Source organism: Ceratina calcarata, unplaced genomic scaffold, assembly GCF_001652005.2.
Source record: "Ceratina calcarata isolate Rehan_Ccalc_2016 unplaced genomic scaffold, ASM165200v1 scaffold328.2, whole genome shotgun sequence".
Taxonomy (NCBI): domain Eukaryota; kingdom Metazoa; phylum Arthropoda; class Insecta; order Hymenoptera; family Apidae; genus Ceratina; species Ceratina calcarata.
Genome location: NW_017155517.1, coordinates 244,535 through 272,180, shown reverse-complemented (window position 1 = coordinate 272,180; position 27,646 = coordinate 244,535). Strand labels below are relative to the sequence as shown.

General features: G+C 41.3%; 1 protein-coding gene across 11 annotated transcripts in view; it reads left to right on the top strand.

Annotated features, from left to right (window-relative positions):
- The window catches only part of Dscam2 (Down syndrome cell adhesion molecule 2), a 97,603-nt gene that overhangs the window by 33,060 nt on the left and 36,897 nt on the right, over window positions 1-27,646 (top strand). The window lies entirely within an intron of this gene.

The window sequence follows — 27,646 nt, the reverse complement described above, 5'->3', positions numbered from 1 at the left end:
AGGGGAAGAGAGACTTAGGGCGTTCCAATTCGACAGACAGAAGGGGGAAGTTCCGACTCGTTAGTAGTTAGAAGAGCCGATAGAAATTTCGAAAGCGATCAGATTCGTTCGGCACTGCATTTTATCGATATCAGTGCCCACAAACATTTTTAATTAAAATCTTTAGGGGTGACTGGTCTCTATTTTGAAATGAGAAACGATCCTGTTCGAAAAATAGTTGAAACTACGGACGATCGGTTTTTGTTCTAAAAATTTCAATTACACGAACTTTGAATTATGAATGCAATTAATACGGTCGAAGTAGAAAATAGAACCGAAGCGGCGAAGATAAATTATTTCGACGGGAATGGTATTGAAAATCGTTAAGTAACTTTCAAACAATTTTTCGCTGACGTAAAGCCAATTTATATCCATGCGCGGACTCAAAGGATTGTCCAGGCTGCGCGGTATTGATGTACTTAAATAGGTCATCGTCTTATTTGGCTCTCGACAGTTCTTTACCTAATCGTGCCGTTATATTCTCACTTTCGCAATTAATGACATATCAGTCTCGAAGAATTCGTGTAGCGCCGGTTAGCATTAAATGCAACAAAGCGATACAGAGAGGATGCCATTTGTTATACAGTAAAGAACGTAATTGTGAAAGCCAGACGTATTCGTATAGCAACCTAATTTCGAGCGGCCAACGGCCACAATTCATTGCAAAGCGTATAATTTAATCGGAATCGAAAATCAATAACGGTTACGCGAACGTCTGCGACGCTCAACATCGGTGCGATTAATTATCCTCGAAAGTATTCATACACAACGCGTTTGCGAACGCCAGTTTCGTTATGCGCCACAATAAATGAATGACGTAATTTAATTCCTTAAAGAAATAACAAAGTCTTTGTTGTACGCAGATATTATAAATGTACAATGCATATCGAACTTGAATTGAACTTTTGGTAACAAAACGGACGAAATTCTTTTATCGGTATACATCAGATTATACAAACATGATTCGTTAAGCGTAACAATGTGCAAATAATCTTTCCTGTTCAATTTCGTTTATTGCGTACTACTGTGCATGCAGTATGTATCGTCTAGCGGTGGTTTTATTAAACTTCATCCGGTAGCACACGCTCAACTATCTCTTATGATATCGCACCGCACCGGTACGTGCATACCTCCCTTTGAGATGAACACCATCCTCGAGGCAACCACCGGTAAAAGTCCAAGCAACCAAGGCAGGACTAAAAGAGGTCGACAACCCCGCCTTCGATAATTACCGTGGGTAGCGGGCGCACCTCTTTCTCTCTTTTTCTTCCCCTGTTTCACTCTCCTTTCCTCTCGCACTCTCTTTCTTCTACCGTCTCTCTCAGCACCCTGCTTCGTTTTCATCGCTCTTCCGCGTATACCATCGCCTTCGTCTCACTCATTTTCTAACCGTTCCTCCATGACTGTCTCTTTCTGTTTCACGCCGAAGCTTTTGCGCCTCGGTTGCGACGAATCGATGACGCGGCCCGATGCGATCGGCCGATAAAAATATACCGCACGATATATACGCTATGTGGATATATGTATTATTTTGTAAATACAGCGCGATTCAAATAAACGGTGAACGGTCTCGATAATGGTAACGTCGGTGAATGGACGTTTCTTTGAACGAATGCGAAGGAAAGGAACCGAGAGGAAGGGTCGAGGATCATTGTCGAGGAAATAGACGTGGACAGAAGGGGTTGCGATACCGGGTGAGAGGAGGGAGTGGTGTGTGTACCAACATTCTTTGATGTCGAAGACTCGACGTTTACCGACGTCAGATGAATTCTGACGTGGACGTGGTTTGTATTCAGCTCGGTAAGTATATCGTGAATCGTGGTAAACGAAACGGGAAGTAGTGAGAGTAAGGGTTGAAAAAAGATGAACGAGATCGTTGTCGAAGGGAGGAAGGAATCGAGTGCCGTTCGAATGAGCTTTACGAGATAGTTTCTAATTTCCGATAAAAATTACAGTTCCGGCGTGGATCAAACTGAGCTATGAATTATCTTTAGTTAAAAAGGATTAGATAAAAACGATGGCACAGAATTATGTGTTAGAAAGAAAAAAAACTTCATATTTTTCATATTTAGAATATGTTATAAATTTTTAAACAGGAATTCAATTCTGTATGTTTATTCAATTCTGCTTATTTAACGTACATAATACATTCTTACTCCTCGAAAGATGAGCTCTTCTCGAATTTAACATTCACAGGCGAAATGCTAAGTCTAATTACTCAGAGAGATATTTACTCGAGTACATTTACTGTCTTAATGCTCTGCAAATAGGATGCATCCATGGGTGTAAACGTTCATTTGTTCAATTTACGTCGCATCGCGTCTCCTATAAAGTTATGAAATTCATGGTCTTACAATATCGTATGCATTATATCAACGGAAATCGGGAGGGAATGCGAACACTGCTAATTGCGATCTGCTAAAGGCTGTTTTAAACGATTCACAGTTCCAATTATTGTAAAGCGTTCGCTCGCTCGTTCTCATGAGTGGCATTTATCACCTCGACTAGAATGAATAAAATATCAATTTTATCCGTATGATTATCGATAATAAAGAGGAAAGTAGATAATTCTAAGATTCAGCTGCTTTCCTATTGGGACGTAGTGCAAGATTAAAGTATTGATTTGCAAAACTATATTTTGCATTTAACAGCACATCCAAACTAGTAAATATCGGAACAGCTATTTTGGGCTAAATAATCGGATGGTCTTAAGTTTCATACTCTAGTATATGCATACCTAGGCATAACGAGCCAAACAACGAAGCGCGTGCAAGTTGATAGCTGCACGTTGACCTACATCACAGGTAATTCGAAGTAGCTCCGAAGTAGCTTCCCCCTGAGAAGAATGGAAGACGAGTAACAATCAACGACTAATACCTGTCAAACACTATATAATTCCTGAATAGTTCTTAACAAATCCACGTTTCGCATTCAAACGTGTTTTCGAAGCGTTTTCCTGATTCTCGTCAACAACTAATCGCTGGCGCAACACAACACCATTAATTTATATTTTCAATGTTTTATATTACGTTTAAATGTATAGAACATTTCTTCATGACTGAGTCTTTGAAATATTATTTATCAATGATTAAAATCACAAGAAGCCTAGCGTCATTGCTAAAATTCAAAGTATAAATAGATAATGATACTAACAATAAGTGCACATGGTTCAAATTTGAATTATTTATATGGTAAATAAATTGAGTCGATGAACGTCCTTAAGCGAATGAGATCGATACCCAAAAGAATGGAACTCTAGCTAGCTCACGGAGTAGCAAAGAGTTATAACACACCACCAACGCAGCCCGATTTTCCACCCAGTATCTCGCGTTAACTCGTTCGCTGAAACAAAAAGAAAATGCAAGAAGAATACGTTAGTGGGGCAATTAGAGCACGAGGACGTTACATCCGCCGGTGGCAGAAAAAAGAAAAAGGTAAAACGTGAAATTCCGCTGGTGATGCCTTGGTCAGTCTCGTGTAAACTGAGTACAACGCTCGCCAGAGATCAAAGATCGCAGGAATGTGACGGGGAACTAGGTCGACGATGAAATCAAATATCATATGATATACTAATGGTAGAGCGAGCACGACATTCGCGTCACAAAGACAATACGTTCGTTCCAGTATATACGTTGATTTAATTAAGAATGCTGGATTTAATTAATTTCGATATCGTTGGACCGGCTCGCACGCCGTCATTCGCACACGAATATCTTGGTTACCTATTTATAGCCACAGTCGGGCTGCGAATCGCGGTGAAGAAGCAATTAGCAGTAAATTTTGCATATTGCACAATTTCTACGCACGACCTGCGATGTGCGGTGATGGCTATTGTATTTAATTGAACATTTCCATATTAAATAATAATTAGGTCAAACGTATTCAATTTGATAGTCATTTATTATTTATTTACGATTTAATGACAAAACGACTCATTGAAAAATATTATTTACAAGTCTTGTATTATTTCACGATCCAGTCAGAAATATTCAAGGCTGAATAACTGAGCACCATGTCGTATATGCAACAGAAAACAACTGTTTTTGACAAAAGATATATGATCCGGGATAGGTGCACAGCATTAGCTGACGCACAGTCTAAGGGAGCAATTTCAAGAACGCGTGGAAACGAATGAACGCCTGGACGGACACGTTTATATAACGTGTCACGTTTAATTGTTAATCAATACTGACTGGTCAGAGCCTGGCATATTATTGAATATCGCTGCAGCGTCACGCGCTTCAATTAGTTTTACGGTGCATGTATCGTAACGATGTTTAAGAGAGTAGACTCCAATAGCACCGCGATAAGGCAGAATGTCTACGTTACTCATTAAACTGTCCAAAAATATGGATTTATGGTTATGATTAAGTTTTCATATTTATTATTCTAATTTTTCGAACTAACTTTAAAACCTGAGTATTTTATCAATCGATACACCTTAGCCTCTCAACGTGTATCGATCACGACTACTTGCGAGTCTAAACAACCTTTTTACCTAGTGGCTCTCAGGGACTGGGCTTTCCTGGCTAGCGGCTGTAGCTCCCAAGGCATCCAGCCCTTAGTTCGTGTGCACGTCTCTCAACTTGCCAGCATCTCCCAAGGTATCAAGCCCTTGGTTCCCCTGCAAACTCTTTATCCTAGCAGCACCTGGGTATACCTGACCTCAGCTGTTCGGAAACCTTTATCCTGTAGCTCCTGGGGACTGACACTCCGACCATTTAATATCCTACGTCTCCCAAGGTAATCAGCCCTTGATTCGTCCGCGCTCTGTACCCATGATAGATCAAATATATTTTAAATCGATCATCTAGCTCCGTCCCTTCCTGAACGAAAAGTTGATTCTCGTAAATCCTTATTTTTGCCCAATTTAATGAGTAACATTGACACTCTACCTCATTGCACCGCGCTAGAAACCAGACTTAACGGTGGCTAAACGTCTGGTTGGGAAAAAAGTGCAGTTCATTTTACGGGACAAGACTTAATTTAGTTTTACGACTGGCAGCGACATTTTTCATTTCCTCCGCGGTGCGACATTTAGATCCGCGATTCGTGAACGTAAAAAGTTTTATTTTCCCAAATCGTTCTACGCCTCGTTCGGAGTGACATTTTTGCCGTACCTGGCAATACCCATGTACATATAATATATATAGAATATATATAAACGATTATCGATCTTAAACTTTCAGCAATTCCATTTNGTATTTTATTTGCGTTTACTATTTTATCTGATCACAATGATATCCTCTTTGTTTGACCCATACAATTATTCTGGAGTACAAGTATGATAGTCAAGGATCGTAGGCTACTCGAATAAATCTCAGAATTTATCGATTATTTTCCTTTTGATACATATGCACGGCGGATGAAGTGATAAAAAAAAAAAAAACGACCGGAATTCTGGACCGAGTATTCCAGATATTTTTATGCACACATACACGATCCTGCGTTTTCGAGAATGAATGTACACGTACGAATCGGAATGCTTTTCTCGCGCACAGATACGTCTTTCACCTGCGGACTTTTAAATTCTATACGATTCGAATTCATTTCGAGCGTGGCCAAGCTGTTTTCTATGCGTGTGGGGATTGCGGTTCTCGGTCCCGGTGTGGTAATAACTCCGGGGTAAAGGGGTTTAGTATTGGTCGGGTGAAACACGAGGGGGAGAGAGGCGGTGAAAAAAAGGAGATAGCGCGATGAAAAAAGAGTAGGGGAGCGCGCGCCACCCCCGGCGGGGTAACAACTCGGAGTTAGATACAAAGGTATAAAGCCCTGGTAATATATTTTGGATTAGCTTGGCCGGTCTACCCTTCGTTCTCGTTCGTTCCTCGTTAGAAGTATTGAAGCGTGCCTCTAACGAGGCTACGAGTACAAACAAGCAAAGTGTACCAACAGATAAAAGCGGAGGGGGAAGGGGCAAAGGAAAACGGAGAAGTCGAAGACATCCGTTGCGTCGCTTGTTTGTACCGTGATTGCTCGACTAGTATTTGAGACGTGTTTCAAAGAGATGCAATTTGATTACGACGAATGATGAACATTGCTCGTGACAATCTTACAAAGCACTTCCATTGCGTTCATTATTTTATTTATCTAATCTATTGCTCGACGACTTTTGGTTGAGTTATTGAATCTTGAACAAAATCAAATTTTCACGAAAAATTTCACAACAACGTGTAAATAATTATATGAATTTATTTAGATTTTGAAATTGAGTCAGTTTTACATGCGGATAATGATCGAATTCCAGTAGATACATTCGCATATCCGAGGATTCTAAAGTTGGAATGTCGGTCGTGTTTGAACGAGTTTTCAGTTCAAGATCAAATATTTCGTCTCCGTTTAAGAGTTTGAACGGGTGGAGTTACATACGAGGGAGAAAGTAAAAGTTTACTCGCTTCGCAAGAACACGGCGGAGTCAACAGGTGCAAACACAAGCAGCTCACTGACTCGGTTAACAAAAGCTTCTAGTTCAAAAGACAAACATCCGGGACATACATACATATATAGATGTATCAATCATAAGAGACAATAATATTTCGTTATCTGGACGGACGCGGCATGGCACGAAGTGAATTGAGACAGTTTTCTCGTTCTGGAATCAACCGTCGGACGACGGAGTCGAATAAGATCACTCGTGCGAAAGCAAAGAGACACGAATTGAATTCCGAGAACTTATCACTGATAAATATGTAGGGATTGTATGTAAGACATGACAACACTGTTTGTGTTATGCAATGTTGTGTACTGCAATGTGCAACTCATACGTACACCTTATATTTTTACTTGCTTTATGAATTATGCAAAGATTGTACTTGAATTTCATATATCTTGGAGGTACATACGCGTATAAACTGGGACACAATTGCTAAACGTACTACCAACAGTTGCTCAACTGTCGTCAATCTGCATCTCAGCGAGTTATTCCTACCATCAGGGTTGACATTTTTAACAAGTTTTTAATTATTTCAAAATAAAAATTATTCAGTAGCTTGAGTTTTTTTTAATAGTTAACGGAACAAAGGTAACTCATTCGTCGATGTTACATTTACCAAATGTTTTTCCATTGCATTCTAATTTCATGTTATACAGGTAAATTCTGTAAACGTTTCAGACGCGGAGAAATAAATTACGGTAAAAGACCTGTCGGATCGTTGCGTATCTGCTCGTTAGAGGCAGTTTCACGAAAATACATCGCGTAACTCGTACCAGCATAACCATCGTTTCTGTTGCTTTTTCAACTATCGCTACAGCTGCCATTTCGCGTTCTATGGAATCGTTCGTGCATCCGTTGAATGCTGCGAAACATTTCCCTCCCGGGTACTACGACCCCCTTTTTTGTACCCGAATTAACAGTGCATATACATACTTGTACTGTGCCCGCCCGCATTCGACCGTTTCGCTATAACTTTCCCTAACCGGTTTACTCTGTACATTCCTTTTATTTCCCTGTTCATCTTTTCTCTTTTTTCTCCAGTCGTGCACTCAAAGGCTCTTTTGCTTAATTGTAACATTTGTCCAGAATCGGGAAACGAGGTTTCGCGTAGCTGCCGCATAATTTCTCAAACATTTCGTCGACGTACGTTTGCAGTTAAATGCAAATTGCAGGAACGCACCCAGTTCCCATAACAGATGGAGCACATTATAATGTATACGGGGAATTATGCATGCCCTTTGTATTATTTCGAACGAACTCCTCTCTGCAAAGCTGAGTTCTTTCCAACCTTGTCCGACTATGAACTTCCCGTGTTCCTCGAAGCACGGGCTAAGTGTACATTTATTTCGGTTAATATTTCATGCGAACAAGAAGAAGCGCGCTCTCAAAGAAGAACATTCTCTTCTTACCGTGTACACGAAACAGACGCTTACGTAAATATTACTGTTTAATGGCAGGATTTTTTGTTTCGAATTTCTTTCTTCTTCCTGTTACTTGCGTAACGGTTTGTTGAAGACTCTGATTTTTCTACCTCGTTAGCTTCCTACCTTCGTCGAGCTTAACATAATGCCAAGTATGAACATTTGAGTTGAAAATCAAACATTTGTATTAGTATTTTATTCATTTTATTTTTATCTGTCGGAGAATACAAATATTTATATACTATGTACATCCAACAACATTCGCTATCCTCTTTCTTCTATCCAGAGCTTTCTTCCAATTTCCTTCGAAATAGATGTAAACGTATCCTGCGATCAAATATAAAGGATGTTCCACGTTTCAGCGTTTATCCCTCTCCTCTTACGCTTCTCTTTATACGTGCGCGCCTGTTTACCTTTCCCACGACGAACAGTAGAGCTCACAGATTTTTGTATACCCTTCACGGATAAGCCTGTTAGAGATGTTACTTTCGTTTGTACGAATCTTATAAGAGTAGCGTATTCTAACAGATGTGCAGGTTTGTAAACCGTATTCTATCATGGAAATTGATCTCGATCTCAAAGAATTTTTATGAAAAAATATTAACGTAAGAACTGGAGTCTACATCGTGTAAAGATAAAGGATCCCATCGCTATTCACCACCGACGCATATAAAAGGACCGGGAAGGAAAAATGAAAAGTTCGGTCTTGCCACAGTTTAAATGTGCTTCGTACGCTCCGTCGTGCACGGACGGAGCCCTGTGTTTCCGATCGTTCTGCCGCCTCATTATTCCGCTGTCATCTTTGTTCTTGCTTCCCGAGCAGCAAGAAACCTCGCCGCTTCGCTCTTACCGCACGGTACCGCTAATATTTTCATCAGACTCGGCTTCATCCCCCTTCAACCTCGCCCGACGGCGTAAAATATTCTCCGTTGGTCGTTGACTCGGCCAGTCGGAACGAGAGAGAATCGTCGAAAAATTTATTCCCCGCGAAGTCTTCCTTTGCTCTATCTATTCGTGCGACGACCGCCGAGGGGCGAGGACGGAGACGGTACGCGGTGGTTGGATAGCGGGTTGAGGGTTGGACAGAGAGTAAGCGCGGAACCGGCATCCTCATCGAAATTTCCAGACGAAAACTTTGCCCGGCGATTGTACGGTACAGGCCCTCCGGTCCGGCGCGGAAGAAAGGCGGATGAGAAAGATGAGGCAGGAGAGATGAAAGGACGAGAAGGGGGACGAGGCGAGGTTCGAACGGGAGTGCCGAGATAAAGGGAGGGGCAGAACGCGGTGTAGTGCGCGCAAAAGGTGGACAGACGGGGTTGGGAAGGAAGGAGAGGAGGTACGCGAGAGGGTGGAAGGTTGTTGGTGCACGCGATTCAAAGAGGCGAGCACATAAAGCGAGCAACGTCTACCGGGTAGCGAGGGAATTGCCTCGTCCTCGTACGGAGACCGCTCGAGATTACCGCTAAATTTTTCGTCGTTTGTCAGGCAGCCGCCAGGCCTGGTAATTTCAAGCGTCCTATGAACGTTACGTAGTCTTTACATGCCGATACTTCAACGCAGCGAAACGTCGCGTCGACACGTCACCCTTTCTCTGTGTGTCAGCCCTTCAGCTGCGAACCGGACGTTCAAAATTCAGCTGGCAAAGGAAAAGAGGAAGATGAAAATATTCAGTCTCTCGTCGTACGGTCAGTTCTTTCGTTTACATTGACGCGCCCTGGCAAGATTTTCACCCCCACGTCTTCCATTTCTGACTACCTTCCTATCTTTCTTTTGAGTGAATTACTTGCAATGCGATTCTCAAAGGCTCCACGACGAATTCGTTTGCACGCCACGCTTGTTCCTACTACCTTTGTCCAGCTCTTTCTCGTTCGGACTTTAATATCGTGTTAGTTCTATAAAATTCTTTTGAGTTCTATTTAGACACAAAAGTTTTGAGGAAATTATGAAAAGCTTTACTTGTGTCCATATAACACGTAATAAGATAGATGTTTTCAGAAGTTGTTCGTAAAGATTAATGACGCTTTAAAATATTGATAAAAAACAACATATTACAACAAGGGAGGTATACAAGTAGACGCATCCTATAGACTGTGATGATACTTGTTCTGCAAATCTACAAACTTCGCAATCTACGAACTCAGTAACATTTAACTATTCCGCGATGACAAAAGACCAAAAACTCATTGCTCCTCTTCGGAGTAATATTTCGTAGTTCATTTTTCATTATGAATATAACTTCGAAATCGGTAATGTCAACGTTTACCCTTTTCCCACGTCGTGAATTTTTTCTCACTCTCGACTCGATTCGCCGTGATATCGATTCGGCGAGATACACCCGCGGTCCCATGCAAATGAAAACGACTCGGTGCCATAAACGTGAACGTGGCCGAACAGTAACCGATCGGTGGTCTTCATCTGTGTCTCCCCATTTTATTACCGGTCGAAATAGCACACGCGCGATTCGGCCTTGTGAACTCGCGAACCCGCGTAATATATCGCACAAGCGCGTCCTTAGAATACGGGCCAAACCCCCGTTGAATTATTCATCGCCAGCCCGCCACTCGCGTACACATACGTACACAGCCGCAGTCGAATCGGCATTTTTTTCATTTTTCCGCTCATATTTTTTTCTATCTTTTGCAGCGTCCTCCTATCTGTCTCTCGTAAATTGAGATTTCAAATTGAAATCCGCGGTTAACTACATTCCGCGTTACGCGCGGATCAAACGGGATGAATACATTATTTGGCGAAATGAATTGGCGGAATGTGTTCAGAGTGTGTTTCGGGCGTGCGCAAGAAATCTGAAGTGAATCCCGGACAGAACACGAGAAATTCAATTTTCGAAACACGCTATTCGAATGAAAGCCTTCTTTCAATTATTCCTGATTATTATATCATAGATTAAATTGAATAGGATTGTGAAGAAAATCAAGTACATTTTCTTAAATTGTTTATAGATCTTTTGTTAAATTAAGTATGTGTCGTTTTGTGTGACGATCTTCTGTCATCTTCCATGTAAGACTATTATTCCAAATTTACTCCATTAACGCATTTTCTACTGAACATTTTGAAAAAACTGCAACCAGTCACTGATAATACGTATTTATTTACTGAAAAATGATACAGCTTTTATCATTTCGTAACAATTAAATGCCGCAACAGTTGCGTAAATAGTCTCGAATATGCTGAGGTGGCCGAATATGTAAAGATCGAAATAAATAATAAACTATGACAGTAAATAAATTGCTGCCATTCAATAAAAATGTATTCCCATTATATCTTAATTTATGAAAATATTTTTTCCCCAACCAATTATTATTTTCTTTCCAAAGCATAACGCGAGATGAATAGTGAAATGTATTCATATTCCCAAATCTTACTATCGTAGAAGTTACGTACAAATTCTGAAGCGAACGAAACTATGGGAATGCGAGTAGAATTAAATTTTACTCTCGAACGTGATCCGTGAGACTATCGTCTTTCATGCAACGGAGAGCGCATCAATTCCGTGGGGGATAAAATTGTAGGAAACGACTTTGGCCCATATATTTAGGATCATATTCATCGATGGAGCCATGCATCTACAAGGATATATGGGCGCGCTCAGATCATTCGAAAAATGTTAGAACGCAGCTAGAGTGAAGAACAGAACGCAGTCTGCCCTTTTCTGCCGATGCACGCCCGCAAGCGACTCTTGCATTTCTATGAAATCCAATTTTTAGCCGAAGAGTTGGCTGAAAAGAGTCGCGAGCTGCTTGCCTCGAATCGCTTATGCACCAGGGAGATGGCGGAGAAAAAGGCAAAGGAAAAGGACTGGGAAGAAGAGACAAGCAACATCAACGGAAGTTACGGAAGTCATTTCTACGCGAGTTCGTCCCCGATGCAACTACGTTACACCATCCCAAAGCTTCTACGCGACTCTATCTCTGACCTTCCTCCGTCTTTCTTTCTTTCTGTTCTTCAATTACCTTCTTCATACTATACTGCAATATTATTAAATATTTATAGTAAGAGAAGATAAAAAATATTCGTAGGAACGCTTGTCTCGAATATTTTATTTAAAAATTAACCCAACAATGGCACCATTTGCCATTAAATACCATGTCCGTTTTCTCAATCGTTTTTTAATATTTGTTTAGAAAATGAGAAAACCTTTGAATTCTCTAGAGAAAAGAATAAAAAAATGTATTACTTATAAAAAAAACTTATGTGATGAAAGGCATTTTCTAATAGGAAAATGATATTCATCGATTAACACATTTAGCCGGTGCAACAGCGATCCCCGTTTGCCGAGTGACACAGACAATTTTCTTCAACTAACTGAGATGTATAACTTGGCAGTAGTTCGGAAAGCTGTGTTCGGAATTTAGATTGCGTCGTTAGGGAGACACGGGAGTCCGCGTCGCGGATTCTGACTTTGATTAGGAGGCGAACGAACGATTTACATATTGTTTTCCTCCGACGCGGTGTCGTTGCCCCATTATCCTTACGCGGATGAAGTTCGAGCTTCCACCGCCCAGCCGCTACCCCCGGGCTTGCAATTCAATCCCACCTTTCGTACCGTTTTCCCTTTCTCTCTCGCCTGCATCTTTTCACCTTTCTCCCTGTCCTGGTTCGGTTTTCGCTGTTAGATTCGTTTTCGCTCGTTCGTCGTGCTGCTATAGTTGTATCCATTGGCGCACGAGAGATTCCAGCCTGCCGCGACCTCAATGAGACTTTTAACAGAGAATGGAATTCACGATGGAACGTGACTGAATCGCAACTCGACTATACGTACACCCCATTTCCCGGCTATTCGCAATCGTTCGCCGAAATTCCTGCTTGTTTTCAGCAAGACGAAATTTCATCGCTACGGCATCCGCAACGCCATTTTGTACTCCCGGCTCGACCGAGAACCGCAAATCAGAATATATTTTCCATTTTTCTCCCATTTCGCTTTTTCTCCGTTCAACTTTTGAGTTTGGCTCGAGATGAGACTTCTGAATCTTTTGTTCTCAAAAGTGACGTTGTGTCCTCGTTGCGTACAATCGCTCTACCAGATATTAAATAGTTGTGAAGTCTTCCGAAAGGACCACGTTGACGATTGGCTAGAAATTTTTAGAGAAGATTGAAAAAAAGGTAAACTTTAAACATTTATTTCTAGCTATTTATTAGTTCCCGAAATATTATGAAGAAAAGTAGATACCATAAATTTTTGTAACAATAGAAACTGATATTCTAATAAGTAGAATAGAAACACGGTAGGTCTGTCAAGAAACTCTGAACAGCAATATACAAATCTGTGATCTCATTTCGCAGAGGGGATAGCGAATAAATGGAAGTAAGGAATGGCCTGTCGTGTGTACCGGTTCGCAGGCGAAGTAGATAAGCGCCACCGATAAGGTACGCGGACTCGGCTCTTGGTTCGAGGCTTTCGTTGCCGGAGCAGCGCAGCGTGGTGGTTGCAGTTATATACCCGGACGCCTCTTATTACCAGGGGTCGGCGTCGTTAAACCGTGACTATCGCCGTAGACCATCTAACACGAGGAGTAACCTTTATACGTGTTTATACGCCTCGTGACACCGAAAGGCGTCGCCAATTTTACTGCAACGCGAAAGATAACGTCGTATTCACTGCGCCGAAACCATCGAAGTTAATCCGACCTTTCCAGTTTGATCTCGTTGATAAGGAGTTTCTGGCTGCTTGCAGAATAATCTGTAATATAATTAATCTCTCGTATGCTTTGAATAAGAGCGCGGTAGTTTCTACAACGTATATTTAATGGAAGGAATAGAAAACGAAAGGAAATGGATTTTATGAGAGGGTTATCTCATATAATTAATCCCCGTTATTCTTTGAATAAAAGAACTCAATCGTTTTTTAATATTTGTTTAGAAAATGAGAAAACCTTTGAATTCTCTAGAGAAAAGAATAAAAAAATGTATTACTTATAAAAAAAACTTATGTGATGAAAGGCATTTTCTAATAGGAAAATGATATTCATCGATTAACACATTTAGCCGGTGCAACAGCGATCCCCGTTTGCCGAGTGACACAGACAATTTTCTTCAACTAACTGAGATGTATAACTTGGCAGTAGTTCGGAAAGCTGTGTTCGGAATTTAGATTGCGTCGTTAGGGAGACACGGGAGTCCGCGTCGCGGATTCTGACTTTGATTAGGAGGCGAACGAACGATTTACATATTGTTTTCCTCCGACGCGGTGTCGTTGCCCCATTATCCTTACGCGGATGAAGTTCGAGCTTCCACCGCCCAGCCGCTACCCCCGGGCTTGCAATTCAATCCCACCTTTCGTACCGTTTTCCCTTTCTCTCTCGCCTGCATCTTTTCACCTTTCTCCCTGTCCTGGTTCGGTTTTCGCTGTTAGATTCGTTTTCGCTCGTTCGTCGTGCTGCTATAGTTGTATCCATTGGCGCACGAGAGATTCCAGCCTGCCGCGACCTCAATGAGACTTTTAACAGAGAATGGAATTCACGATGGAACGTGACTGAATCGCAACTCGACTATACGTACACCCCATTTCCCGGCTATTCGCAATCGTTCGCCGAAATTCCTGCTTGTTTTCAGCAAGACGAAATTTCATCGCTACGGCATCCGCAACGCCATTTTGTACTCCCGGCTCGACCGAGAACCGCAAATCAGAATATATTTTCCATTTTTCTCCCATTTCGCTTTTTCTCCGTTCAACTTTTGAGTTTGGCTCGAGATGAGACTTCTGAATCTTTTGTTCTCAAAAGTGACGTTGTGTCCTCGTTGCGTACAATCGCTCTACCAGATATTAAATAGTTGTGAAGTCTTCCGAAAGGACCACGTTGTCGATTGGCTAGAAATTTTTAGAGAAGATTGAAAAAAAACTAAACTTTAAACATTTATTTCTAGCTATTTATTAGTTCCCGAAATATTAGGAAGAAAAGTAGATACCATAAATTTTTGTAACAATAGAAACTGATATTCTAATAAGTAGAATAGAAACACGGTAGGTCTGTCAAGAAACTCTGAACAGCAATATACAAATCTGTGATCTCATTTCGCAGAGGGGATAGCGAATAAATGGAAGTAAGGAATGGCCTGTCGTGTGTACCGGTTCGCAGGCGAAGTAGATAAGCGCCACCGATAAGGTACGCGGACTCGGCTCTTGGTTCGAGGCTTTCGTTGCCGGAGCAGCGCAGCGTGGTGGTTGCAGTTATATACCCGGACGCCTCTTATTACCAGGGGTCGGCGTCGTTAAACCGTGACTATCGCCGTAGACCATCTAACACGAGGAGTAACCTTTATACGTGTTTATACGCCTCGTGACACCGAAAGGCGTCGCCAATTTTACTGCAACGCGAAAGATAACGTCGTATTCACTGCGCCGAAACCATCGAAGTTAATCCGACCTTTCCAGTTTGATCTCGTTGATAAGGAGTTTCTGGCTGCTTGCAGAATAATCTGTAATATAATTAATCTCTCGTATGCTTTGAATAAGAGCGCGGTAGTTTCTACAACGTATATTTAATGGAAGGAATAGAAAACGAAAGGAAATGGATTTTATGAGAGGGTTATCTCATATAATTAATCCCCGTTATTCTTTGAATAAAAGACGAAAGATTTGCGGAGAATACATTTAATGGGAAATTCTAGCGCAATTTAAATTGGAAAAAATTAATTACTTTTGTAATCTATATTATTAATCAACGTTGAGTCCAACGATTTCTCCATATATTCGAACACTACTGCAAAGTTCGTTCAAAAGCGATCTCACGTTACCCTTCACCCGTCGTGTCTTATAGATTCCACCGCACCCCATCGTTTTCACATCTTTATCCATGACACAGAGTCGGTAAGGCATCTCCTTGCTGCACACGTGTTTGCATTCAATTACACGCACTCCCGGTTAAGCACGCTCCTGTAATGCGATAACTAGGAGCTCCTTCGGTATCAGACACCGATCTCGGGTCTATCAAAAGAGCAACACGGTTAGCGACCCACCTCCGCCGCCGCTGACACGTAACATCGCGTGTTCAATAGCGCCACGGGAATTCGGGAAGAGAGAAGCTCGCAATCAAGACGGCGACGACGACGCTCGGCACCTGCGAACCATTACCTACGTCATGAATTATGGACGCATGCATGCGCGTTGCCGTAACCGGATACATGGCCGATTGGTTCGCAAGCTCGCGATCTAGCAGCCAGGGGTTGGGATCAATCGCAAGGAACGAGACTGAGGAGCATGTTAGGTGCGGCTGGCGTCTCAAGATAAGCGCCTATACAGGTACCAGAGGATACTCGAAAGGCACGGGCTGACACGTGAATAGTGGGCTACGTTATTTTGATTTAGAGACCTGGGAACATTTTAGAAAAGTTCGCAAATACTTGAACGAGCAAATAAACGATTTCTCAGCGAAAAATCGAAAAGTGGACAATAACCGTTTTATTATTTAATAGTAATTCTGCTGTTGCAATCTGATTGAAATGTGATATGGTATGACTACGCCTCAAATGAGAATTATTCCATATTTTCGATTTAAGTTTTCATGTACACTCATCCCCTCCACAATTGTATCATTCCTGGAACGCCCTGTATATGTAAGCTACGTCGAGTCGCAAATAAACTAATTTTAACTCAAAGTAAGCGTTGTATATCAAAATGTCAATCTGTCAAAACTGACGGTGCAGCTCAGTCCAGCGTCACAGAGTGTTCTGTCAGGAAAGTCCCTTCCCCTCATGCCCACTTGAAATTCGGCTATAATTGTTTAATGATCAGCATGGCATTTCCCGTTGTCCATATTGCCAACCAGGTGCCACAACGTCTGGCACTCATCTCCCTGTACGCTGAATATTGACTTCTCTAATCTCGTCTTTCTTACTGTACTACAAACATTATAATGTAAATAGCCGCGATAGTGGAGTTACGACACCGATCTGTACAGTAAAAGTCTTATTGTCACCGTAATGCGGGAACACAAGGCGAGACTAAAATTTTTCTAAGAATGCGCGATTGCATTGTATGTACTACGGCTCAGCGGGTGGATGGGTGTCAAGCCGAGTAACCGAAGTGCGGCCTGGTGCAGCGAGATAAGACTTCCCGCAGGTAAACTGGCCAACTGGGAGAAAATGAAGGAGGACACAGCGGGGTATAACCGTAGCTTTCTATATATTTGAGGGGATCAGGTTATGACTCCCGTTTCTGAATTGCGTCATCATTCGGCGACGACGGCTACGTCCCGTGGAAAAATAAATTGATGATATCGGACGAAAGTTTATGAACGTCATAAAATAGAGAATTCGTTTCTGTTGCACCTCCGGTGAAATTGACTTCGTTAATGAACCTGAAATAGAAAAAATACTAATAATAAAATACTAATAAAATGAAATACTAAAAATACAATATTCGTGTGACGATTATTGAGCATTAGATACGAGTTTAATATTGATAACAATATACAATTAATTATAATCAGTGAACAGTGAAAGTGTTAAAATTACGTAAATGTGTAATATTATTTATTCAACTGAAACGTAAATATAATTAAATAAGAAATGTTTATCATTGTTTTCCGCTTGTTATTTTACATTTTTTAAAAACAATATAAAAAGTATTTTCTGCCGAATAAAATAGCGACCGTTCTAATTCTCTCGTGCGCGTAGTATCGATATGCGATATTACTTATCTTCCGAACAAATATATGTCCTGGAAATTCGCTGATACAAAATTTTGTACCTCGCCCCGATAACGCAAATAGTAATTGGTAAATGAAACGGACGCAAAACATCGGTAAATATTATTCGACAAGATCCAATTTAGTTCAACGATAAGTTAAAAAAAATGATCGGAAACGTGTTCCGTGACCTATAAAAATATCAGATTCATGTTGTGGACCGAATCAAGTAGTTATGTGTACGGTTATTTTGTGAGAGCATTCAATTAAGTTTTAATACATTCTAGTTTGTTACTGATTTCTTAGATAAAAATGTATGTAGTACGTGACTTCGTTGATGATTTAATTAAAAAATATATTAATGAGATTTATACAAGCGTGAATTAAAATGAATAATTTCCGATGTAACATTGCTTATACAACATTGCACTAAGCTAAGGAATGCGCAAATGCATAAGGGAGTGTATATTGGTCTCGTGGCGCTTTCACAGTTCCTCGTTCACGGCATTTTCCGCCCTCCGAAAAAACGTGAAATATTAAAATTCCACAGAGACACGCGGCATTCCTCGTTTCCCAGTTCTATCGGCAACAAGACAAATTGCCGGCAATGGAATAGACAAAATAACGACGTTGCCAAGCTTAAGACGTGGTCCACGAGGGTAGAATGATAGAACGACGACTGGAAATACTAGAAAGAAACGAACGAACGAGGACGCGGAGAAGCAGTAGACGATCCCTCCTGGGAAATCATTGGTGTCCTTACCCATCCTTGCTTCCTCCATGGTCCACCTTCAAACCCCGTTCGCCTCCTTTCCTTACTATAATACCCTGCGACAAGCATCTTCGTTGGATTCTCAAGTCTGCTGAAAGCGATAAACTTTGAAACGAACCTCCATTATCTTCCACTCTAAAATTGTACATTTTCACCTTGTATCGCAAATCACATTGTATATTAGAAAATTAAAAGGAGGACGTGTAGAAGTGTAAAAAAAATTTTCGATATTCCTCTCTTTTATCTGGTTTATCTCGTGAAGTTAAATTTGTCCAGCATTTCGTTCATAAGGGATTCTGAACAGAGCATGTATTCTATATATGTCACGAGCTATTTCGGAAATCGAATAGAACGTCGATATTCCGCAGTAGCCTCGCGTCAGGTTGGGTGACGTTGAAAATTTGGAAATCGAAGCGACACGAGGCGACGGGACACGACGCGCGACGTTTCTGCAGAGTATTATCTATAATTATATACCGCGACAGTTGCATTTATCGATCAATGCCGAGGTTATTGACCGCGCTTCAAGCGTCGAACATCCAGCAAGAGCCAGCTTGAATGAATCTTCAATTATTTCACGGGTCACCGCGTCGGAAAGGTGAAGAAAGCGCATATGACATATTCACTAATTAGTCGTCGGTTCGACGTAAAAATTAGTTCGTTAAAAATGTTGCGTAAACATTATAATTTACAATTAGATTTACACGAATAGGCATGATCGTGTACCTATATGAACCCATGTTCGTCTCATTGGATTGGACCGGAAATATCTTTGGCCGTCGAGAATTAAAGTGCAAGCGACGATATCGTGCAGTTATTATATTTCATAATTAAAATCCGCATGCAATGGTAGCTCACGTCACTTAAGCCTGTTATCGAGCACGCTCCGAAAATTCATTCGACGAATTCCTCCTAGACATTCTATTGGTACCAAATTTCCTGCGTCCGCTCGAAATTCCTATCTACCTTCCGATAAAATGTCCACCGAAATTATATTGGTCGTTTCCGATACGAAGTCCCAATTATTTCGTTTCATCTTGTTTAAACGTAATCATCTCGGCACATATGTATGTACATTCGACTGGTACGAGGCATCTCAGCATTTCAATGTCTCTTAATGTGCAATACTACTTAAATGAAAATCCGTAATAATCTGAATAATCCTAGTCTTGTACTTTTAAGATCAATTATAGTAAACACGGTGTTTTACGCACTGTCACCGCGTAGGGATATTAGCATTCTACATAGCAATCAATCAGCGGGGAGTATCCACGCTCGAAACAAGGATCACCGCTTTCACCTGGTATTCACGTGTTACGATAATCGATCGACTCGCACCCCCTTCACCGCGCCACCACCTCCATGAAGTGCGTTCGAATCAACGTGCTCTCACCGATATATTGCCTCTTGAACATACATACGTACATACGTACATGCATACATACATCTACATCGCGTCCACGTACGCACTCGATTCAAGAAGATAGACAACGAGGGGTAGTAGCGGCATAGCTCCGCCACACGTCCGGAGCAGAGGGGATGATGGGAGAGAGAGAGAGAGAAGAGATGAGAAAGGAAACGTCCTCCGAAACTGGGTCGTGGACTGGTCAGTTCTGCAACACGCGTGTCGTATTCGGCTGGAATTCGCCCCATTTACCATTGCGCTGCAATCTCTCTATCCATTCTCTCTCCCCTTTCGTTCCCCTACATCCCCACTCTCACTAGTCATCTCCTGCCCAGGCTTACGCTCTCTCTTTGTATCCTTCCATTTATCGTTCTGTTTTTCTCTTCACCTCCTCTATCCCTCTTCATTCTATAACGCTGCATTTTCATCCAGCTTGCTCCTTCCAACCTCTGCCTCTTTCTGACTTTACACATTCTTTTTTTCTATGCCTGTCTTTTTTTAGATTTTTGACTAATGCTTTCTGCCCACGTATTATATTTTCTTTCGTTTCACTCTCTTTTACTCTTACGTTCATCGCTAGCCCCTGAGTTCCCATTTTTCTATATCTTTTTTTCATTCAAGCTGCTTTAATTGCATTTTCTTCTATTCTCCTTCACGTATTACATTCTCTTGTATTTAACTTCATTCCATTTCTTCAAGCCCATATTTGCATGCTCCGTCTATCCGTTCTTCTTCATACACCGCATTTCCTTGCCTTTATCAATGTTCAATTTCACATTCTTCTTTTTCATCTCGCGTCTCTCTCTGTTCACGCATTGCATTACTTTCACCTCCTTCTAACTTAGCACCCACCATTATCCATCGCTTCTTGTTTTGTACGATTGTCTCGGTTCAGAAAGCTCTAGTTATCAGCGTTGATCAGTCTAGCATCATCTCGCTCTGTCCGGTTTCTCTTTATCGGGTACAGGGGAGTGACAAAAGGCAATCGGGGCCAATGGGCTAGTGGCGCGTACGCCAGCCGTTTGATTGACGTCGAAGGGGGTGCCATACCGCATTGATTGCGTTCATTGTTCCAGGCGCACCTAGATCCTTGCACCTGCGGGGGCGTCCGTCGCGCTCCCGCTGCCTCCTCTCCCGTCGCGTCCGATTCTAGACAAAGAAAATGAAACTGTTACGTTCCACCCGACGATCGGAAAATCCTTTTACCGCTCGAACGTTTCAGTAGTCTCACGCTTGACGGATCGTGAAAGAAAGCACGATACATCTCGTTGCTGGTACCGTGGTCAAAGGAAGCTGCCTTTAGGAAGATTCTGTGCTGTTGGATTAACCTTTTTTTACCATGATCGAAACCGGCTTTAGGATTAAATCGCAAATTGGAATTCGACGCAGTGGTATTATTGATTTAATTTATCTCTGATCAACTTTGAATATTCTTTTGTCGATTTCATCGGTTTGAAATACAAAATTATACCTACCTTGAAAACCGATATTGTTCATATGTCAAAACAAGCGGAATTCCCGATAGCGGCCTCTTGATCGCGACAAATTGAGCCGCATGGCGGTTAACAAAAGCATCTACGTTACTACAAGTAATTCGGGAAGATTCTTCGCCAAGATTCTTTTATCGGACGTATCAACATACACACGTTGGCTACATGGCCACGTTCCATGAAAGAGCGTATCACGAGCGGTTGAGAAATTGCGAACGTCGACGACGGGCGACGCTACATACGAGAAAAGAGGAACAAAGTGAAACAGAGCAAGGAAGAAAGTAAGTCGGCAGGTGAACAGAGCACGGTAAAACTAACGTAGCCGGAAGAAAAGCAGCTTTTTGTTCCGAAAAACTCTGTACGTGCTTTCAGAGCGTTTTAAAATGACGAAAAGGTTACGCTACGGAGCACTCGTGATACACTGCGAAATCTGCGCGTACTAGGAGACAGGAAGGGATGCTGAAAGGGAGGGTAAAAAGTAACTGAAAGGGTGTATGTATACTCTGGTTAGAACGAAAGAAGGAAACGGGCGAAAGTGGTGAAGAGAGAAGATAGAGATGGATCGTTTCGTCTTAACTGTACGGCTGGCATGATACTGCGGGGAGGGTGCGAAGTTGAAAGTTTTTCTCATATTTCTAACAATCATTCCCCATTCGTCCTTCTCTTGCCCCGTTCTTCTTACCCTCTTCGTTCGGGAAATTGAAACGGCTAACGCCTCCGAATAACAGGGCGACACCTAACACTATCCGAAGTGCGTTCACCTCCGCGTTACGAAGAAAAGCTGTGCGACCTTCCACGTTCCGTAATTCATTTCACTGTGGAAAAAATATAAACGCAGCCATGAGCAAATTGTGAAATATTCATGATACTGCTAAACTTGCCTTACACTTACTGTTCTTGTTAATTATAATTTGCAGAACAGAATGTACACTGTTTTAATTATATTGTACATTTCTAAAACAAGAGTTATCTCGATGGATTTCATATTTCACGTTCCGTATGCAGATATTAAACTAGAATGAAATGAACCTTTATTTTATTTTTACGTCGTAATCAAGGAATTTTTAGATCTATTTGTAATAAATCTGTTTGAAATTAAACAAAAGCCCCGAGACAGTTAATAATCCTGGATGGGAGTACATTATTACTCATTTCTTTACATAAAACATGAGTACATAACGTTCGAAAGGGAATTAATTAACAAGTAATTAGAATTATTAAATTATTAATTTAAAATAAGAAAAAATGTGTTCTTCTCCTCTCTCTCTCTGTCAAGACAAAAGATTCTATGAATTAACTGTAAAAATTCAATTTTAAAAACGAACATAGTGTATCTGCTAAATCCTTTTTATCTCCAGAAGATTTTCTTTTAAAAAGAAGTGTAGAAACTTTCGTTTTATTACGCCACGAGTGTAACCTCAAGCATTAAAATATCGCTATCGCGAAAGATTACCGTTCGAAGAATCAGAGCAATTTACCTTCCCTTATCCGATGAACCCGGCGATGTTCTCCTGGGTTTGAATCTTGCGAAAACGTTTAGTTCTATACGGAGCACTTTCATATCTGAGTTTCCGGAAGCCGTAAGATTAGTCGTTCGGCACTCTTCGAAATGCCTCGCGTTTCACGAACCAGTGGCAGCTACAGTCATAGCAAAACTTCTTCAACTTGTTGCCCGCCGCGAAAACTTTTCTCAATGCGTCGGTATACACTGTAAAATTGCTTCGTGTCCTTATTTACACGGTCATAGTTTTTCAGAAGCGTTCGCCAACAAGGCTTCTAAACAACTTTCACCAACTTGTTGCCTCTGAATCTGGACGTGGCATTAGCTACGAAAGTCGGTTGTGTTCCTCCCTTACACATAAATTCGTTTCGCCTCGTTTGTATCACAAACAATCGACAACAATCTCTTGAAACGATCACAGTGATCAACGCGTCATCCTTAAAGTTCGACTATTGACAAGAGAAATTCCAAGAGCTAAAGTTCGCTCGGCTATATCCTCCAATCTCCAGCAGATCGGAAACAAGCGAACACTTTCGTATGCATTGCGATCGAGGAGCAGGTGTTCCACAAATGACAATGGTAGATTGAATCCAATGATGACTGGCTGAAAGTTACAGTGAAATGTTATAACTGCCACGATAGAATCTATCGAGCTAGAAGACGAAGAAGCTGTATCGACCTCGAACAAGTTCATTGCCCAGGGACATTCCGGCCAGGAGCACAACGACGTCGCACAACGCTGAGCAGAGGTCTCCTTAAACTTTAAATCCAGAACCCTCAAGAGGCCACTGGTGTAACAGAGAAAAAGGGAGACAGCAGAAGAGAGAGAGAGAGAACGAAGTCTGCTTTTCCAGAGTCTTACCCAGCGACTTTAGGTGAATATTTCAGGTGACTCGAGTATCCTCTAAAATACGCCGATGAATCCGTCGGTGGCTGCGCGCGACAAGATACTCCGAATTTATCTCGCAGCTTGCTCTACAATAGCCAAAACCTGGCACGTACATGGATGATTGTCTTTGTGTTTCATTTCATTGTTAGTTAAAAAAGAATACGTAAAATACATAAATCGGAGATACATCTATCACCCCAGCATGATTGCGATGTGAATTCTGTTTCGGTCGTATGTATAATTTATAATTGAGAAATCTCATGATGAATTTTTAAGTGAACTTGTGGCAACTCAGTATGGTAAACATTTGTCCGCAAAGCGTCATCAAAGACGGTTGAAATGAATAATTAAAGTGATGCCGCTTAATATTTAAAATTCACTTCAAGGAATATTAAATTATCCGAAGTTATCCGATGGAAAAACGAAAAAATGAATCTGGGGAGGAAAGGATGGAAATGGGAAAGGAGCGAAGAGTCTTTGCCCCGAAAGGGTGGGATTCGCGAAGGGGTACATCTCAGCAGCCGGATCAAATAATTGCTGTCTTGATCGGTACTGCAAACACGAGAATCCTCGCAGAGAAGGAGGAAAAAGAGGGGAACCAGTTTGTGGGAAACCACGTTCGTGAGACTGTGATCTCTTATCCGTTTTAGATTTACTCTGCTCTCTTTTTTCTTCTTCTCACATTCTTTTTTTCGTCCTACTCATTCCTTCCTCGCCGACAAGGGTGGCAGAGTCTGCAAATTCAATCTTATCAGCGACCTCTACCCACCTACACAGTTTGTTCCGCTTATTGATTTCGAGTTCGTAGCCGAGCTTACCTTGGACCGGACATGAACCCCAAGCTTCATGGAAGCTCACTCCACCGACACGACGTACCGAAATCTGCCACAAAAGCTCTGATTCTGGAAGCAACCCAATTTTTCACGAAAGGAAACTTGTTCTGAATATAATCCTCTCTTTTTATCAATTTTTCCCGGGCAGCCCGGGCTCCAACGACCCGTCGCTCCCAATGGAATTTCCGTTGTGATTTACGGTGAACAATTAATCTCTGATGCGAGACCACGGCGAAGGTTTTCATCATTCGATTCTGAATCCTCGCTACCAATGTATTCTTTCGATTATCGCGAGGACAACTCATCTTTTAATATTTTATACTTTTATGAACATGGCAAACATTCTTTATATTCACTGCCAATAAAATATATCTATAAATGCATAAAATCCGCTCTGTAGTTAGCACGTCCGCGTCTTCGATCGAGCTTCTTGGGGAATATTTCGGGAAACAACTTTACCAATGATGCTTTTAGCATTTTACCGGGAATACTGAGCAACCGTAAGATCACAAATCGGTTAGGAAATTCATGCTGCCTAACCGATGTGCGCTGGCCAGGCGGACGCGTCCCGACGTGGTCCAAAGTGCAAATGCCATCGCTATGGATGCACATAAACGGTAATCCACGTGCAATGTGATTAATAATAATTTGCCGGTCGACATAAGCGGAACCGATTAGTCGGCTTAGCCAAGCGTTATGGTAATTGGGAGCTATTACTCGCCGAGTGTCGCCTCCCTCTTCGTGCACCCCTTTCTCTCCATTACGTATGTATATCTCTCCTACTTTCCTACATTTAATCCTGTAACTTCCCATTAATTTTTGAAAATTACTTATGAGAAATGTTGACAACAAACGATACCAGTTTCTTTGAAACGATAATTTCTACTCCTTACTTACATTTCAACATTTATCCTTCCATTTCCATTTCTTGCTATGTTACTGTCTTTCTTACTTTCTTTCAATTACCCGTCACTATTTTCTATATCATTGACTCCATTTGCGTTCAAGGATAAGAGCTGCACGGTTCCTTTCCTTCTTTCTCATCCTCTAATTGTCTCGTCCAATGTTTAGCTCTCCGTTTCTTTATGAAGTACACCTGCTGGCAGCGGTCGTTGTAGTCATCGTTTGTCGTTCCATGCAATCCGCGCGATTCCCAACGTTGTCGGGAATTCCTGTCATCCATCCAACTCTCGTTCGATTTTCCGCATCGCCTAACAAATGCTTGGGACGACGCTCCGCGAAGACGGATCATCTGGTTGGATCCGATCCCTGGGGCCCGGCGACGTTTTTAGATTTCCTCGAGAGGAATCTAACGAACGCGAACCCCGGAACAGCTCCGATACGGATCGACAAAAATAATAGGAGTGGAAATAAAAATTAGAATTATCCCATTAAATTCAGACGGAAATGTTATTCACTTACTAGTATTAAATATTTCTAACACTTGACATTTTGGTATCTATCTTTATACTTTGCTCGACTGAAGTATATAAAATTCAAGACAATCTAATTTTACATGACTTCGACTTTACGTTCTAATATAATTGAAAATTTTTAGAACAACAATATGAAATAATAAAACATTAATATCTATACATATTTAAAACGACTTGGTAGTGTTATAAAATAAAAAGTAACTCAAATAGCATGAACGCTAAGGATAGTCGCTAGTAAGTACGTAGCTTTCTTCGTGCTCCATAAAGCCAGATGGCAAAAGAACGTTCACGTCCTTAGTACCCAATTTACCAGCAACTTCTAGTTCATTCACAGCTCCTTACAACCTGATATAGAACAAAAAAGAGAAACAATTATGTTTCACTCGATTTAAAACAACTTCCAACAACCAACGCGGGTATTTCACGACCATTTCTCTCTAATTAAGCACGAACGTTGCCTGCAATCTCCATTTTAATTTTCTCCGACTACAACAAAATTTCGTACATCGAATTAACAAATAACTCTTTAATTTCCTGGCTATAGTCGAAAAGTAATGGATCTCACTGAGTATCCATCTAGTCCCAATGCTGAACCCTGAATTTAGGTGAATGAAGAGAACGCTTGTAAAAGAAGTTAATCGAAAAATATTAATTAAAATAAATCAGCTACCCTAAACCACCAGCTAAAATATTTTTCTATAGATATATTCACAAATTAATCTGTACGATTCTGAATCTTAACTTTTTACGATGATTTACGAACGAAAACGATTTCGCAGGGACATTCATTTCATCCAGCATAGCCTAGATGTACGAATTAATCGCGACGCTCATGTGCTTGCGGAAAATGAACACAGGGATACCGGAGTGGGTGTAAGGTGCCATGCGTGTAATTTAAGCCCCCGGCCAACGAAATACTTGGCTGGAATTAGTAATTAAGTGCTCGAGACAATTCCGGAAGCGAGTCACCGTGACGGTCTGTAATTGCCGGACACTACGGGGATTTCAATTCGGCCGCGCGCTGCGCTGAGGATTTGCATACTTTGTGTTTTGTATGCGACGTGCATACTATCCTGCAACGGGTATTACGAAATTTGGTCGCGAGCCTCTCCCTTTCTCTCTTTCTCTTTTCCTTTCTCTTTCCCCTACCGTGTCCACCCTCCATTGTCCGCCTTCGTTCCTCGAATGTCGTTATAAACGAGTTACGTCCGTCCTCTTGGACGTCGTTATGAGCCACATTTCACCAAACCGTTTTTCACTTATGGACGACGCCAAAGAGATATGCAATATCGTTCCACCTCCTGGTTCTGGTTCGCCCGTAAGAAGCCATCTAAAATGTTCCTTTTTAATGCCCGACCATGTCTCTTTCGCTCCGAAAATTACACATCGGAATTAATTTCGTATTATCGGTTTTCTTTACATATCCTGTTTTTGTCTCTTTTCTTATTACCTCCCCGATATGACCGAGCATGTTCTTCCGTTTCAGAAATTACGCTAGTTTTTACGTACCAGCCGAATTAATTTCACATTATTCTTTAGCTTAAATTATTTTTACTTATATATTTTTTGTACATCGTAGCGAAACATGGTTTTTCGATTAAAAAATTTCCATTAGCTTTCAAGTGATAGATGAATTAATTCCGCGCTTCTTTTTCGTCAATCTTTTGATTTATTCTCTCTGACCTTTTGTCCCTTCCAGAGCATAGAGGAAATTTTTAAAAATTTATTGCTTTTTATACGAGACACGGATGTACGTGTACACGCGAGACTGCTAGTGGCTCACAGT